The sequence below is a fragment of the Oxyura jamaicensis genome, chromosome 4, assembly GCF_011077185.1.
Source record: "Oxyura jamaicensis isolate SHBP4307 breed ruddy duck chromosome 4, BPBGC_Ojam_1.0, whole genome shotgun sequence".
NCBI lineage: Eukaryota > Metazoa > Chordata > Aves > Anseriformes > Anatidae > Oxyura > Oxyura jamaicensis.
The window spans coordinates 65,510,135-65,521,071 of NC_048896.1; the positions used below are offsets into that span (position 1 = coordinate 65,510,135).

Consider the following 10,937-nt stretch of genomic DNA (forward strand, 5'->3'; position numbering starts at 1 on the left):
TCATAGAAAAGGAAAGGGGCCCCACAGAGGGGTGGTAAGAGGGACAACGCTGCAGGACTGCTGGCGAACAGACAAGCGCTGGCAAATTACCTCAAGTTGCCTGTGGTACAGGATTTGTCCTGTGCATGGCGCATACACCTCCTTCCTGTACACGCGCACAAAACACTCCCTGACAGGGTCCTTTTCTATTTACACTCAGGAATACCCAACTACTTCAAACGGCAAAAGAAAAAAGTAAACCTATTTCCAGCCCTGACTACCAATGAGTAACATCCTCTGTAGATCATCTTTTTGTCAGCAAGAAAGAAATTGCCCAGCAAGAAAGAAATTGCCTCTGTGCCCCTCCTGAGGTGGTGACTAGGGCTTAGGATCCATGCCTCAGTTTGTCAGCGTAGGATGCACTGCACGTTCAGTTTCACGCACTGTGCAGTTGTACAAAAAACAATCTTGCCTGAAGTTTATGAAAATTTATCAACCCAGTGAAATACAACTGACTTGGCATCAGCAAAGTTCAAGCCTTGATGATTGCTGTGCTAGGCTTAGTTTTGTGCTTTGCTACAAGTGAGTGCGAGCCACAGATAGTCCAAGAAAAAAAATTCTGTGCACCACTGTTCTCAAAGCTGCCCAGGCTTACTGCAAGCATGGGCACAGGAAGTTCCTAATGCTGCTTATACGTGTTGGTTATGCATCAAAACCCTAATCCTCAGTGAAAAGTCTGAAAAAAATAAATTCAGAGGAATTCAATTCCTCTGCTCCAGGAAAAACTGGCTTGACTGCTTGGCAGCAGCTGAAGTAGCACGTGGTACAGTTTAAGCACCTCAATTAGCCCTAAAAGTCAAGCAAATGTTATTACAGCCATTATGGCTCCTGGCTCTATCAGCAATCTCACAACATCTTGCATTTTCAAGCAGTTCTAAAGCATCTAATCCACTTCTCCTCTCAAGGACGTTTTATTTGCTCACCGTACAGCAAGTATTGTGCAGTTATCACACAGGTCGAACCACAAGTGGAGTCGGATGCAGTCAGTGGCAAGGAAGGAGCAGAATATTAGCACTGACACATCCTGTTTGCAGAAGGCAGCTGAACCGGCCAGTCACCCAATGCAAGTCTCTTGTACAATCAGGTCAAAAAATAAAACCCTGCTTTACACATACTAGTTTAGAGAGAGCAAGTGTTGCAGTCCAGACAATAAACGGCATGCACAACTAATGTTCTCCCCTGTTCCTGTCAGCATCCACACAAGTGGCAGAAGAATTAAACAGCTTTAACACACTAAAATCCCTTTAAGTGTTTCCTTTAACATTCTAATACTTCTTGACACAACAACTAGTGCCTACCTGTAGAGGGCTTGGAAGCCCCAGTTAGTCCAACAGGTTTTAAACTACCTAGCACAGCAACTGACAAGACGCACTAACATAGCACTGGGATGGAGACAACAACAGTTTACTCAAAGCCAAGCATTTTAACTTGCAAGCAGACCATGGACTCACAGTGTATCTTCAAGGGAGACCATTTCACATCTGAGACTTGAGGACACTGTCCCATACTTGCAAACCAAAAACAGGGGTAGATATCCTGTCTTCCTCTGACAAATGGGGAACCAAACACTTAATAGAAGCATTCAAAGTTTTTCTCCCAATCAGAAGTACCCATGGCACAAAGTTTCTAAAACAGAATAGAAGCCATAACAATCTTCTTTTGCTACCCATGAAAAACTGGAAACCCCAACATTTTCAGACACTCTGCTTTATGTTAGCTGCCCTCCTGCCTTCAGACTGGATTTATACCTCCACTGAAGCATTTCTGCTGCACTGGAACACTAGCAGGGAACTCAAACTTGCAAAGATTTACCTGTATAAATAAAAATGAGGAAAGAGAGCAAGCAGAAAACCTGCAAACCCCATCCTTTACCAATTTCATAAGCCTGTTAGATAGAAATCTGGCAGTCCTTTTTAAGTCTTAATTCTGGGCAGGTGACAAGGGAGTCAACATATTCCAATACACTCAGGAAGAAGGACTTGTTCTTTTGTCACTTCAGCTGATGCCAAAGGTATTACAATAGCTACTCTGTTGCCTTACTCCCTTTCATACTCAGACATTTCAGGGAATGCCAAATATTTTCAGTTCCACATCTGAAACACAACCCTCCGTCAATGCCTCCCTTAATAACCAGGCACAGGGGTTACATGAGACAAACAACTCACCTCTGTGTCACCACTGTCATCAGGTGACAATCAAACCAAAGGCTTACTGCGCTGCTTATTCTGCATCAGAATGTAAGTGACATGCTCCTCGGCTCCCAGCACGGTGACAGGAAGGCTCCTGTAAGCCTAATGACAGGGAGAGACGTGCTTCCAGTGCCTCCTCCATCCCAAGCAGACCAGAGGGGCCTGCCAGAAGCAACCCCAGCCACAAACAAGGCACTACACCTGATGGTGGGCTCCATCCAAGGCACTACACCTGATGGTGGTCAGTGGGCTCCATCCACAAAAGTTCTTGTCAGTTTTTCCTTCCTTCAGCTGGCAGGAGGGTTTCTCTCTGGCTGGGATTTGCAGAGCCTCCATTCAAGCAAGTAAGGCCATCCCATGAGGCTACAATAAGCAAGGACAAGTCCTCTCAAGGGAGAGCAGCCAACCTGACAGATTAGTAAATCCACAACTCTTGCCACAAATCCCTCCGCAGATTACTGAAGGCCAAATAAAACAATTGAAAAAGCTGTTTCATGAAATGCTGCGCTGACCCCTTTCACTTTGACTTCATGTTGGCTAGATACGTTTTCAAAATTGACACAAAGCTGACAACACAGGAAAAAAAAAAACACCAAACAAACAAAAAACAAACAAACAAAAACTCTCCAACCCTGCTATGAACCACATCACTAAGTATCACGTTCAGCCATCCTGACCCGAGGTCAAATCAGTCAAGGCAAGAACAATTCTCGATACTCAAAGGGCAGAAGATGAAAAACAATCCAAGGCATCACTGAAACTCTGTTCTGAGTTGTCACTGAATCTTTCAAAACATAAGAGCACAAAAAGGAAGAACGAACCTGCAAAGGTCCTTAAGGCACCTTAACAAAACCTTTCCATATTTATTCAAAAAAAGCAAATAGTCTTTGGAGACTAGGGGTGATATTAAATGTTTTTATGCTCATTTAAGTCAGCTATACCATCGCATGTGCACGTTTTGCAAAGGGAACAACAAGCTTAGACCTACCGCCAGCCCCACTGCTACCTACTTTACGGCCTGAACATTCTATATGTTCCTGTATTTTCAAATCAATCACTGCTTCACTAACAAACCCAAGGGATTTGTGCCCTCTCATTCTCTGGAAAATGAATTTGTTCATTTAATATTTGAGCCAGTTTTACATGGGCATGCTCCTGGCTAGAATGCAATGAGTACACAAGGAGATACTCTGGAGGTTTCACTCCTGTGCCCAGCTCAGGTGCAGAAGGAACGCCACCCGCTGTGTTCTGAGCCAGTCAGTCAAATTCCATGCTCCACACATTTAGTGTCATGCCTGACAACAACCCTGGGGGGATTATCTGAGGCCTAGGATGTTCTGTGCTATTTTAAGACATAATTCAAGAACATTAAATAATGCAAGTAAAACCTTGTCTGCTAATAAATACTTCATGCTTTTTTATAGCTGTTCATTCCTCACCAGCTGCACAAGTCACTCCTTTAGAAGCTACCACAAATTTTGAAATGGATGTCCCTCTGAAACAGTCTGCAACACAAGTGGCAAGCTCAACACGTGCTGCAAACATCTTTCCTTCTCCTCAAAGTCCTTTTTTTTTTTTTTTTTTTCCCCACTGCCACACTAGAAACATAACTTTAAGTTGGGTTTGCAATACATTATTAGCAAAGCTTGCAACAGGCAAAGCTGAAAGGTGTCCCTGAAGGCAAAGCTCTTGCAAACCTATTATGCTAGACAGAAGTTATGCAATGTACTGAACATATGATAACTTTGGTAGTCTCTAAAGGAAAAGAAGACATTTGACTTTCACCTACATAAAAACCAAGAGCAACACAATGCAGAAAACATATCAACTGGGTTTTTGATATTTTGATGGTTGTCTTTGGAGTCTTCTTGCAAGGCAGACATCATTGGAATCCATCTTTACATGCTCCTAGGATACACTTTGTTTGTAAGGCCTGCAAGGAAGAGGTAACTAGTTACACTGTGACTGATTATAATATTTGGCACATAAAATTAGTAAACACAGGGCAACCGTAACTCGATTACACTTCCATGAGGCAAAGCTTATGCAGAGGATTGCTTAGGCCCATTATGATCAATAAACATCAACACCTGACACTGCCTGCACAAATGAGGATCAAAGGCACTTAAAATCCCACGTGGCCTGGACACAGTCCCACAGTGCAAGGCAAGAATGCCATAACAAGATGTCTGACAGCAAGTCAGGTGCCCTCAGGCAAAGACCTCCCCCACACCATCTGCTGCTTCTTCAGGGCTCATCTCAACTCAGTAGCCAAGCAGGTGGCTGCCTCCAGGCTCCTCCATGCCACAGCCACCAAGCCCCTCTCAGGGAAAACACCACATGCTGTCCCTCCAGCCTTGCTCCCCAAAACCCGAGCTCTTACCTCCAGGGGCCCGTGAGGGCACAAAGACAGCAGGGCTGCTCTGGGCCTCCTCGATGTGAGCTGCTGCTGCTGCTTGTGTAAGGCCCCTGCCTCCCCTCACAGATATTGGCAGGAGCTACAGCAGCACGGGGTATGGCATTTGCTCTAGGCATCACTCACAGCTTGAAAACACCTTTTCTTCAGGATGCAGAGAAGACTTCTTGACTCGCTCTGGCCTCACAGCTCAGCATCATGCATCTTCTTTCTTCCTTCTCCACCAGCTCAACTGCTGCAAAGCAAGTAGGACAGCATGAGCCCCAGGAAGTGCCAGCTCCTGCACCTGAAGGGCAGAGGGATGCCCACCCAGAGAAGACCACTGTGGCACCATGCGGCCAGTAATGGACCCACTGCCCCTACCATTACCCTTCTTCCTGCCCCTACCCCAATTCCCCTATCCACCACCAAAACCTGTGACAATCAGCTTTACCCATTAAGGGGACACACAGCAGAGCTCCAGATGTCCAGACAGAGCTGGAGCTGGGCTCAGGTATGCAGCATGAGCAAATAGAGCTGGGCATGTGATGCAGCAGCCACAGAGCCTGCTCTGCTGCTTGTACAAGGGCCCCAGCTGCTGCCTGCAGTGCCAAGTGCCCAGGATGGTGGGGAACTGCTGGGCTCTGTCTCACAGGGCAGCCCGGTTCCTTTGGCCTTGGCCACCTGTGGGACGTTGAGGTCTGCAGCATCCCTACAGCCCAGGGACAGGTCTGAGGGTCTCCTGGCCTGCTGGTAGGGAGGTAGGGATCACCCCCAGATGCTGGCTGCACCCAGCCTTTCCTTCCCTTCTGGGAAGTCAAGCTAAGCAGCAGCAATTGTAACAGGGGCCTAAAGTACAAGTGAACTTGCTCACTCAATCACAGCAACTTGGGCAAGGACAGGGGGATCATGCTGGCCAGTCTGCCATGGGGCAGAAGGCTGCTAGGGCCATAGGAGTGTGGCAGGGAAACAGCCCTCCCCTGCTTACAGGGGGCTCGTCTGGTGCTGGCCTCTCACCCTCCTTACTGGGTGGCCAAGGTCTGCTGGCAACCAGACAAGCAACGTGAGAAAAGGCCATAAAAAGCCACAGAAGCCAAGACCAGAAGACTGCTTCCAGGGAGGTCACCCAGCGCAAACCAGACAGGGCATTGCAGGCGTCATCTTCTTTGCACCCAGGCCTGGTGACAGGAGGGTCCTGTGCTCCTTGTCAGTCTTCCGCTCCTCTTCTGCCTCACAGCTCCACACCACAACTCTTTCTTCCTTCTCTGCCAGCTCATCTGCTGCTGCAAGGGATGGAGGACACCATGAGCCACCAGAAGCACTGGCTCCTTTCCATGACACCTTGCAAGGCCTGAAGCTCAGAGCACCCCTCCCTCAGCCGGGCCAGTTTCCACCCCGCAGCCCCAGCAAAGGCACTTCTGTCCTCTGCTTTCTGCCCCAGCCTCGCTGTTGCTCCCCAGCCCTACTGCCTCTTGCTCACAAGAAAACACCGGCCCGTGCTCAGTGGGAAGTGCTGGTGATCCTTCTGCAGCCTTCCACCAGAGACAACATGGCCCTGAGTCAAAGCTGAAGCTGCACTTCAGAGCTGTCACTGAAAGAAAACAGCAGAGGTCCGGTGTTAAATGGAATTGATCCCCATGAGAATGTTTTTTATCCATGAAAATAGCACTCTATTACCATTGCCCCAAATGTCAGTTTGTGTACTCTAAAGTTATATCAGAATTTCCCTGAAAAAATGCTCGTTTTTTTTTTCTCCTCAGTTACCTCAGCTTTTTCCTCCAAAAAAGCTCACTTTGTCATTTCTGAGTTTCTGCAGGTTTTCCCCAAAATATGTCCAATTACCCTCTACAGTTAACTCACCCCCCCCAAATGATTTCACCCTCTAAATTATTATAGATTTTCCCTCAAAAAAATGCTTAGTTTTCCTATGTGAGTTACCTCAGGTTGTTCCCCGACTGTGCCATTTAATATCCTCTAAGGGTACCTCAGCTTTTCTACCCCCAAAATGTAATTTTACATCAATGTCACTATAGCTTTCCTCTCAAAGTGCTCATTTTATCCCTTCTGTTACCTCCTATTTCCATCTAAAAGTGCTCATTTTTGTCCAATCTAAGGTCCCAAATTTCCAACTGCTAAAATGCACTTTGTACCATCTAGTTACTTAAGGTTTTCCCTCCAAAAATGCCTTTTGTCACCTAAAAGTTACCACAGATTTTCCCCTAGAAGATAATTATTTTGTCCCCTCGGGATTACCTCAAATTTTCTGTCCAGGAATCTTCATTTTGTTCCTTTTCTTAACTCAGATTTCCCTCCCTCCCAAATTGCACAACGTTCTCTCAAAATGTCATTTTATATCCTCTAATATTACATCAGCTTTTCCCCCTAAAATGCTCATTTTATCCCGAGTTACCTATTTTTTCCCCAAAGTAACAGTTTGTATACTCTGAAGTTGTCAGCTTTTCCCTGAAAAAAAAAAATGTTCATTTTTTTCTCCCGTTACCTCATTTTTTTCCTCCAAAAAAGTTCACTTAGTCCCTTCTGAGTTTCCACAGATTTTCCCCAAAATATGTCCATTTGCCCTCTACAGTCAATTCAACAACCCCCCCCAATCATTTTCCCCCTCTAAATTACTATAAATTTTCCCTCAAAAAATGCTCAGTTTTCCTGTGTAAGTTACCTCAGTTTGTTCCCCAAAAGTGCCACATTATATCCTCTAAAGTTACATCAATGTTTCTGTCAAAAAATGCTCAATTTGTTTCCTATTTGTCAACTGAGGTTTTCCTTCCAGAAAAGCTCATTTTGTCCGCTCTAAGTTTCCTCATGTAATTTGCCCTCTGTTACCTCAGATTTCCCCCTTCCCACATTGCTCCATTTCTCCCCAGAACGTCTTTTGTAATTTTATATCCTCTAAAGTTGTCAGATTTTCAGATTGTCCCCTCCAGGCTAACTCTAATTTCCCCCCCCAAAACCTCATTTCGCATCACTGGGGGCTGGCTCAGCCTTCCCTCCCCCCCCCCCCAAACTCAGGCTGTATTCTCCACAGCTACCTCGGCGTTTCCCTCAGACAATTCCCTTTGTGCCCCCCAGGCCACACCGGCTTCCCTCTCAGAGAAAAAGCTTAGCTTTTGGGGGTTGTTTGTTTGTTTCTCCTCAGCACCAGCCCGCGTTTGCCCCCAGCCCCTCCCGCCTCGCCTGATGGCCCCGCGAGCTGAATGCCCGCGGCCAGGCGCTGTGAGGGGCCGGGGGCAGCCGCCAGGAGCTCGTTTGCTGCCGTTGTCGCTTTACCCCCTCCTCTGAACAGCGCCTGGCTCAGCAGAACACCTTTTTAAATCTTCCAGCCTGCTGGAGAAGGTCTGCAGAGCTGTGTGAAGGAAGCTGCAGCAGGACCAGACTTGCACCAAGTGGGAGTACCAGGCACCTCGCAAGGAGGGAAGAATGCAGACTGCGCGCTAACTGCACATGCTGCTCGTAAGAACCATACACTGCCTCGAAGAGCTTTAAAGGACAATACCAGCTTCTGCTCAGAAGCCTGCAATGCCATCAGGTCTGTCTCAGAAGGTGAGCAGGAAGATACACTCAAGCCAGAAGGAGGCAGGGGACTCCCCCTCAGCTGATGGCACAGGTGCATCCTAAAACTCAGAATCCTGTTTAATACATCGAAGTGGGAGAGCTTGGCACAAAGGAAGAGACAGAAAGAAAAAAAAAAGTCAAGATCAGTTAGTTAAAGGCACCTGTCACTCTTTTGCTTATGTGGGGAGAAGTAACATTGACAAGGGAGAGAAACTGTGGAAAAATAATAAGAGCAAAGACAGCAACAGAAAGCAGATTGATACTACAAAATAAGATATTATTATAAGATTATATTATTATATAATAAGATATTATAAGATATTATATCCCACCGAAATACCTTTAAACACAAATCTGGAAGAGAACACTATGGCATGGTGAGTCCAATGCTCTGACCACAGCAAGTCCCCAAACTTCTTGGTGCAAGCTGATCCATGACATAGTTAAGTCCAGTCTCAGCTTATGTGCTCCAGGAAAACAAACAAAACAAAAACAACAAACAAAAACAAAATCTGTATGCATTTTTAACTGCATTATCTCTCTGTTCAACAGTAAACCTGACTGGGTTTACTTTCCCTTCCTTGACTCCTGTCAAGGAGTGTGTAAGGGAAAGTATTCAGATGCTATATTACATTTATACCACTACTCTTGAAAATCAAAATAGCTGTGGTAATTTTTGTTACTAAAATGCAAATTGACAGCTCTATAAACCTAAAGGAAGTAAAATCTTATGAAATTTAATTAATTAGTTTTAGAGGAAAAGAGAAAGAGGGAAATCTCTCTGCAAAGCCAACAAAGGAAAGGAGTGCTTTACTCCAGGAGCGGCAGAATGGAAGGGCATCCTACAAGCGGTGCTGTGGCTAGGGATTAACACCTGCACTCAGGTTCTTGGCCTTCAAACACCAGAGCAGGGTGGAAACAGCAGCGATAAGTGCTTCCAGCTCCTTGGCTGCCTTGACTGATGTATTCCCTATTCCTTCTTTTTTTTTCTCCACCATGTGCTGTGCTACCACCCACCCATTCTGACATGGCAGTGCATCTTCACACAGACCTTGGAACAAAGAGCCAGGATTGTGCATGGTGAGTTTCTGAACTATTCTGATTTATTTTTATGTAGTCAGCTTCAGCAGCTAGGGAGAAATACACCCTTCCACAAACAACAAAAGCCTAGCAAATAAATAGGTCTTTTTCAAGTAGCTGGAATAAGAGCCAGAGTAAAAACATGACAAAGATAAATAAACAACCAAAGCCATGGTGGGGATCACCATGAACTAGTGAGAAAGCTATTTTTCTCTTCTTTAAGAACCCCATATGAGTGTTTCCCACAAACCTCTTGACTACTCCTCACTCCCTACACCTGCTTCACTTCGCATCTCCACAGAGAAAAGCGGGTAACACACTTCATGCCACAGACATTGGTCCTTAAACAAAAGGGAGGGCTACTGTCTGCCCAGATCTCAGCTTTGCAGACACCGAGTATAGTGCCAGAACAGTGCATAATGCTGTCAGTTAATGTTATAATGTTCTTCATAAGAAGAATTATAGGAGGCAACAGTTGCTTAATACAATATTGAATTTGAAAGCAATACAGCAATATTCCTTCACAGCCTTCTCTACCAGTTCTGAAGGCATTTAGGTTCAGATTTCTATTTCTTCCCATATGGAAGAAAAAAAAAACTATTGTTATGAGAGGGCTTTATTCCTAGAATACACAGTTATTAGTAGTATTCCAGAGGTGACTACAGTCCTACAATTTATATGCCAGAACTGGAAATGGTTCCTGGGAGCAGAAGATGTTTTTCTGTGCTGATGCAAATCCTGGCCAAGCCACAACAGGAGACTGCTGTGTAAGTTAATGATGAACATCTCTAAAAACTGCAAGCATGGGCTTTACTAATCCCACAGTTCTGATGCACACAAATACACTGTCCGCACACTGGTAATTTGTGACTCATGCTCATATGTAAACATTCAGAAAGAAAAATTCTCTAGGACCTGGCAAAGAGACCTTTTTAATACTGCCTGTGGAGACTGGGTCGGTAATGTTGGCCTGTAATGACTGATGTGTGGCAGATGGCAGCGCCCCTGAGACATCATGCAACTTGGACATGACACCACGTGAGATCCAGGAAGCTGCGAGCAAGGAAAACATACGTTAGATAAAACATAAAAAAAAAAAAACACCTCGCTATGCCAAGTGTTGTGCATTAACGCAAATAGACAGCTAAGCACCACAGAGACAACAGCTCACTTCCCCTGCGTGCCTGGTGGGACAGGGAAAGAGGAAAGGAAGAGTAAAATCAATAAAAACTTATTGGGTGAGATAAAAAAAAAAAAAAAGTAAGAAGTGAAGAAGTAGTAGGGTAGAAATAAAATACAACAAAACAAGTGATGCAGAGGTAATTGCTTACCAGCTCACACATCTAGGCAGCTTCTAGGCAAAAAGATGCCAACCTCCCTAAGCCCTCCCTCTTCCCCTTTTATTGCTTGACTTTATACAGTGTGGAATACCTCTTCCATTACTTTGGGATATCTGCCTGGCTGTGTCCCTTCCCAACCTCTTGTACACACTCCAGTCTGTTATCAAGGTGGGTGGAGAGAGGAAAAAACAGCGTTGATGCTGTGCAAAACCACATATAAAACAGTGTGTTACCAGCATTGGGTTTGGTCACAAACCTAAAATATAGCGCTATAGCAGCTGCTACAAAGAAAATTAATTCCATCCCAGCCAGACCCAGAACACA

The 10,937-nt window shown here is 45.3% G+C and overlaps 1 long non-coding RNA gene across 1 annotated transcript; it reads right to left on the reverse strand.

The window, feature by feature from the left end:
• Window positions 1-4,053: 4,053 nt before the first annotated feature.
• On the reverse strand, window positions 4,054-8,010 carry LOC118166153. The gene is made up of 3 exons (XR_004750370.1): window positions 7,945-8,010; window positions 5,641-5,906; window positions 4,054-4,161 (listed from the first exon to the last, which is right to left on the reverse strand). It is a non-coding gene; the product is annotated as an uncharacterized LOC118166153 (long non-coding RNA).
• Between the last annotated feature and the right edge of the window lie 2,927 nt (window positions 8,011-10,937).